The sequence below is a fragment of the Bos javanicus genome, chromosome 20 (genome assembly GCF_032452875.1).
Source record: "Bos javanicus breed banteng chromosome 20, ARS-OSU_banteng_1.0, whole genome shotgun sequence".
Taxonomy (NCBI): domain Eukaryota; kingdom Metazoa; phylum Chordata; class Mammalia; order Artiodactyla; family Bovidae; genus Bos; species Bos javanicus.
Window position 1 is genome coordinate 57790726 of NC_083887.1, and position 6515 is coordinate 57797240.

Sequence of the window (6515 nt, forward strand, 5' to 3'; positions counted from 1 at the left end):
ACTTTATATATGCCCCTTCTTCAAAGGAGAAAAGAATAGATATCACGACATCACAGCAACTCACAAAATTGTCTGAACTAGTGATACCTATCACCTACATTAAATTACTTACCAGGGATCATAATTTTATTGTGCTTGGAGCATCCAAGGCAAAGCTGTTTCATCTAGGCGATAAAAAATAGTGAGTGGTGTATGTTGATATCTTTATAGAAAGGAAGCACATTATCTTGATTACATAATGTGCCATATGTTCTGGCCTTTACAGAGGCTGCACAACTTCCATGGGAACGTTTTCAGCTGCATACACACATAATTTGTAATTACAAGGAGCTCCCTCAGAGTTGGAAAACCTGGTTGAATCTGAGGATACAGAAAAGTATCTCAAGTGCATTTCTGAAGGTCTTGGCTCCCAGAAAACCCCAAGTGCAATTGGCCAACCACTTTCACCCTTTACTTTCAAGCTTATGTGTATTTTAAAGGGAAATTCAATCCGTATGTTTCTGAATCATAGACGCTGAACCCATTAAGATTTTTGTTTGGTAAGGGCTTTCTAAATCCCAAGATGACTTATGAGGCTTTTTATAGCCTGTTTACTTTGAAGCAAAGGAGTCACGTTCTGCTGAAAGTAAACAGGATTTAGAAGTAAAAAACTTTGAGGTTTAGATAAAACAAGAGTTCAAGAAAGTTTATGTACATCCAACCTGTGCAAAACTCATTAGTCGATTCTTCCCATGTACTCTACCCAAAGCAGAATTAATGGCATCTTGGGCCAATAAATAGCTATTTTTATAAACATAGTCCACAGTATTTGAGAACAGCATAGCTCTTTTACTTGAGGCAATAGTTAATCATTTGATAGAATTGTATATTTATTCCTTTTTTTAGTGGAAACATTTTCAAAAATGAGTGTCGCTTATTTTGAGTTATGATGCATGGCTTGATTTCAGTTTGTGTGTGTGTTAACTCTAAAGGGCTGTTGGCAAAATCTTCATTAATTCACATGCTGTTAATTCAGAATTATTGATTTGGAGTAAAGTTTACTCATAGCTCGACTGTAGAAAAGGATTTGGAAACAAATTTACATATAAATAAGAGTTGGGTCCAGTCTTATTTCACCCATGATAACAAGCTTCTTTAAAGTAATGAGAAATCCTTTTCACACAACAATATATACTGATTATAAATAAATTTTGAAGAAAGTCATGAAAAATTTTATATGTCAAAATTCAGTTTACCTAAATCTAACAAAAATAAAATAGACTAAAGACCGAAGTGTAAGACTGGATACGGTAAAACTCCTAGAGGGAAACAGACAAAACACTCTTTGACATATTAATAAATAATAGCAATATTTTTTGTCTCTTAAAACAAAGGAAGTAAATGCAAAAATATGCAAATGAGGCATAATTAAAGTTAGCTTTGCACAACAAAGGAAAACAAACAAAAAAACCAACCTATTGAATGGGAGAATATATCTGCAAATGATATGCCCAATAAGGAGTTAATATCCAACATATATAAACAACTCATACAACTAAACATCAAAAAACTCAGACAACCCAATTGAAAAATGAGCAGGGCAGAATAGACATTTTTTCCAAAGAGGAAATCCACATGGCCAACAGGCACAAGAAAAGATGCTCAACATAGCTAATCATCAAGGGAATGCAAATCAAAGCCACAATGAAATACACCTCACACCGGTCAGAATGGCTATCATCAAAATGAACAGAAATAACAAGTGTTGGCAAGGATGTGGATGGAGAAAAGGGAATCCTCATACACTGTTGGTGGGATTGTAAATTGGTGCACCCCCTGTGGAAAACATTATGAAGGTTTCTCAGAAAACTAAAAGTAGAATTACCAAAGTTGCTCAATCGTGTCCGACTCTTTGCGACCCCATGGACTGTAGCCTACCAGGCTCCTCCATCCATGGGATTTTCCAGGCAAGAATACTGGGGTGGGTTGCCATTTCCTTCTCCAGGAGAACTTCCCAACCCAAGGATCGAACCCAGGTCTCCCGCATTGTAGGCAGACGCTTTGTCATCTGAGCCACAAGGACCGAGCAATTCTACTCCTGAGATATACTAAAAATATATGTGAAAGTGAAAGTCACAGTCATGTCTGATTCTTTGTGACCCCATGGTCTATGCAGTCTGTGGAATTCTCCAGGTCTGAATACTGGACTGGGTAGCCTTTCCCTTCTCCAGGGGGTCTTTCCAACCCAGGGATTGAACCCAGGTCTCCCACATAGCAGGTGGATTCTTTACCAGCTGAGCCACAAGGGAAGCCCAAGAATACTGGAGTGGGTAGCCTATCCCTTCCCCAGCGGATCTTCCTGACCCAGGAATTGAACTGGGGTCTCCTGCATTGCAGGCAGATTCCTTACCAACTGAGCTATCAGGGAAGCTTAATTAATTCAAAAAGATACATGCACCCCCATGTTCTTAGCAGCATTATTTATAATAACCAAGATATGGAAGCAATCTATGTGTCCATCAACAGAAGATTGGATAAAGAAGATGTGATATATATGTATATACACATATATTACACACTATAGAATATGGAATACTCCTCAAAAATTAAAAGAAAAAGAATTGATGCCATTTTCAATAACAGGGGTGGACTTAGAGGATATTATGCAAAGTAAAATAAGACAGAGGAAGACAAATATTCAACGTTATCACTTAGATCTGGAATCTAAAAGAAAAAACAAACTAGATAACAAAACAGAAACAGACTCACAGAAATGGAGAACAAACTAGTGTTTACCAGTGGGAAGACGAAAGAAGGGAGGGGGAGTTAGGAGTATGGGATTTAGACGAAAAACTATTATGTATAAGATAAATATGCTGAATATGGATATACTGTAGAGCACAAGGAATATAGCCAATATTTTGTAATAACTATGACTGGAGCATAATATTTAAAATTATGACTCGTACACCTATAATTTGCATATTGTACATCAATTATACTTCAATAAAAAATAAAAGAAAAAATTTAGTATACCTAAATCTAGTAATTGTGTGAAATTGAATAAACAAAATACAACTTATTTAATTAACCTGTCATTATGTTTGGTCATTTTTCTCTTATTTGCCTGAATTAGTGGTGTGTGTTTTCTGGTGTCAGAAATTTTAAAATTCGAACAGATTAGCAGAGTCAAAGCTGTTCCACTTTGTGACTCAGCCACGTTAATCACAACATATTCTGGTTCCAAATAAATAAATAAATTATTTTGTCAACTTTAAATACCTAGCAGAAACAAACTTATGAATAATTTCAGAATTTAGTTCCTCTATGGATTTACAGAAAGCACATACTTCCATTAACATTTCAGATGTAAACCTAACTAAAATACACATAGAGGGTGTTCAGCTCAGTTCAGTCACTCAGTCGTGTCCAACTCTTTGCAATCCCATGGACTGCAACATGCCAGGCTTCCCTGTCCATCACCAACTCCCTGAGCTTTCTCAAATTCATATCCATCGAGTCAGTGATGCCATCCAACCATCTCATCCTCTGTTGTCCCCTTCTCCTCCTGCCTTCAATCTTTCCCAGAATCAGGGTCTTTTCCAATAAGCCAATTTTTTGCATCAGGTGGCCAAAGTATTGGAGTTTCAGCTTCAACATCAGTTCTTCCAATGAATATTCAGGACTAATTTCCTTTAGGATGGACTGGTTGGATCTCCTTGCTGTCCAAGGAACTCTCTAGAGTCTTCTCCAACACCACAGTTCAAAAGCATCAATTCTTTGGCGCTCAGCTTTCTTTATAGTCCAACTCTCACATCCATATATGACTACTGGAAAAACCATAGCTTTGACTAGACGGACCTTTTTTGGCAAAGTAATGTCTCTGCTTTTTTAATATGCTGTCTAGGTTGGCCATAACTTTTCTTGCAAGGAGCAAGCGTCTTTTAATTTCACGACTGCAGTCACCATCTACAGTGATTTTGGAGCCCCCCAAAATAGTCTCTCACTGTTTCCACTGTTTCCCCATCTATTTGCCATGAAGTGATGGGACCGGATGCCATGATCTTAGTTTTCTGAATGTTAAGTTTTAAGCCGACTTTTTCACTCTCCTCTTTCACTTTCATCAAGAAGCTCTTTAGTTCTTTGCTTTCAGCCATAAGAGTGGTGTCATCTGCATATCTGAGGTTATTGATAATTCTCCCAGCAATCTTGATTCCAGTTTGTATTTCATTCAGCCTGGCATTTCACATGACGTACTCTGCATATATGTTAAATAAGCAGGGTGACAGTATACAGCTTTGATGTACTCCTTTCCCAATTTGGAACCAGTCTGTTGTTCCATGTCCAGTTCAAACTGTTGCTTCTTGACCTGCCTACAGATTTCTCAGGAGGCAGGTAAGGTGGTCTGGTATTCCCATCTCTTGAAGAATTCTTCAGTTCGTTGTAATCACTGACTCAACGGACATGTGATAGAGGGTGTGAACTCTAGCAACCAATACAGTCCCGTTTTCATCTGTTAAAACAAATAAAAAGCCTCCATTAGCGCTGCCTAACTCACTAACCCCGATAAAAGATGACATCTTGCAGGTAACTGAAATAGTCTATAAACTTTCAACAATCCACACAAGAAGCCAACATTTGGTATTTCCATTCTTTGTTCACTTTAGCTATCCTGATAGGTGTGCTGGAGCATCTCATTTTAACTCCTGTGACTAATGAGATTGAGCAGTTTCATATGCTTATTGGCCATTCAGATTCCCTCTTTTGTGATGTCTCTCACCCACTTTTCCACTGGTTGTCCCTATTTTTCTTTATTGTTTGCTGCATTCTTTCTGAATGCACACATTCTGAATATGTGTACTGCAAATTTTTTTCCCACTCATGGATTAAATATTTCACCTTTCAATGATTGCTTTCATAAACAGAAGTGTTTGATTTTAATATGTGGTCTAATGTATCAGTTTTTACTTGATGGTGAGTGCTTTTTTCAAAGAAATGTTTGCTAATGTCAAGTTCAGGAAAATGTAACTTATTTGTTTTGCCTTTAAAAGCTTTATTGGTTTGCCTTTCATGCTCAGGTCTACAAAGCACCTGCAATTTACTTATTGTATGCTGTGAGATAGGGGTAGTGTACGCTTCTTTTCCATGTCACTACCCAATTGACCATTCTTTTTGGCTGCACTGCAGTGTTGAATTTGTCATAAATTAGATAAAAGTGTACACCATGGCCCGTTTGTGTGCTCACTTCTCTTCTGTTGGTCTGTTGGTCTCTTCTTGCATTCAGTACTACAGCTATTAATCTTCCTCAAGATTGCCTTGTGTGTTCTTGGCATTTTGCATTTCCAAATAAATTTTGTAATCAGCTGGTCCAGTTGTGTACACACACACAAAATTTTACTTGCACTTGGAATGGTGTTGCATTACTTTAAGAATAAATTTGGGATAGTTGATGTCTTAATAATATTGAGTTTTCTAGTCCATGACTTTACGTTCATAAAGTCTTCTTTAATTTGCTTGTTTGTTGTTGATGTATAGAAATGTAATCGATCACAACACTATATTGTATTCCTGAAACTAATATAATGTTGTATGGCAATTATACCCAAAAATATATACATATTATTTTAAAAGAAATATAATTTAAAAGGCTTGCTAAGTTCATGTGAATTCTAACAGTTTGTACGTTCTTTAGGATTTTCTACACATACAATTATGTCACCTGGGGATAATGCCACACTATTGCTCATAATGCTTTCTCCTTGCCAATTCTGGGATTAGAGTATATAAGGAACAAAAGTAATGGGAAAAAAACTATGAAAAGATAACAGGAAATCTCAAACATATTTAAGAGGAACCTGCTTTATGCTTATTTTAATGTGTCTTAGAGTAACAAGCAATATATTGCTTCCTGAAAGCAAAGTACTTTTCTTTTTATTTAATTTATATGTTTATTTATTTTTGATGTGCTAAGGTCTTCTCCAGTTGGGGCGAGCAGAGGCTACTCTCTAGTTGCATGCATGGGCCTCTCATTATGGTGGCCCCTCTTGCTGCGGAGCATGTGCTATCTAGAGCACAAGGGCGTCAGTAGTTGCCACATGGCACGTAGAAACCTCCCAGATCACAATGCAGGGATCAAACCCGTGTACCCTGCACCGGCAGGCGGATTCTCAACCACAAGGAAATCCCAAAGTACTTTTTTTGGTTAGTCAAATATCAAACATTGGCTGGGGGTGGGGCGGGTCAGGACAGAGCTGCCTCAGTTGACAACATCAAGGGTGGGGAAGGGCGGAGCTTTACTAAGTGTGGTCAGGGGCCTTACCCAGAGGCCCGGAGGGCAGGCTAGGCCTGGGGAAGACTGGAGGGGCAGCTCCTGGTGTCCCCCAGGAGAAGATGCTCCCGGGCTCCATACTGGTCCTCATGCCTGCCCTCCCCTCTGGCCCTCCCGGACCTCGAGGGGGCGTGGCCTCAGAAGTAGGGCCGGGCGGAAAGATGGATCCCTGGACCCGGTCACTGCGGAGTCAAGGGCACACATCCAC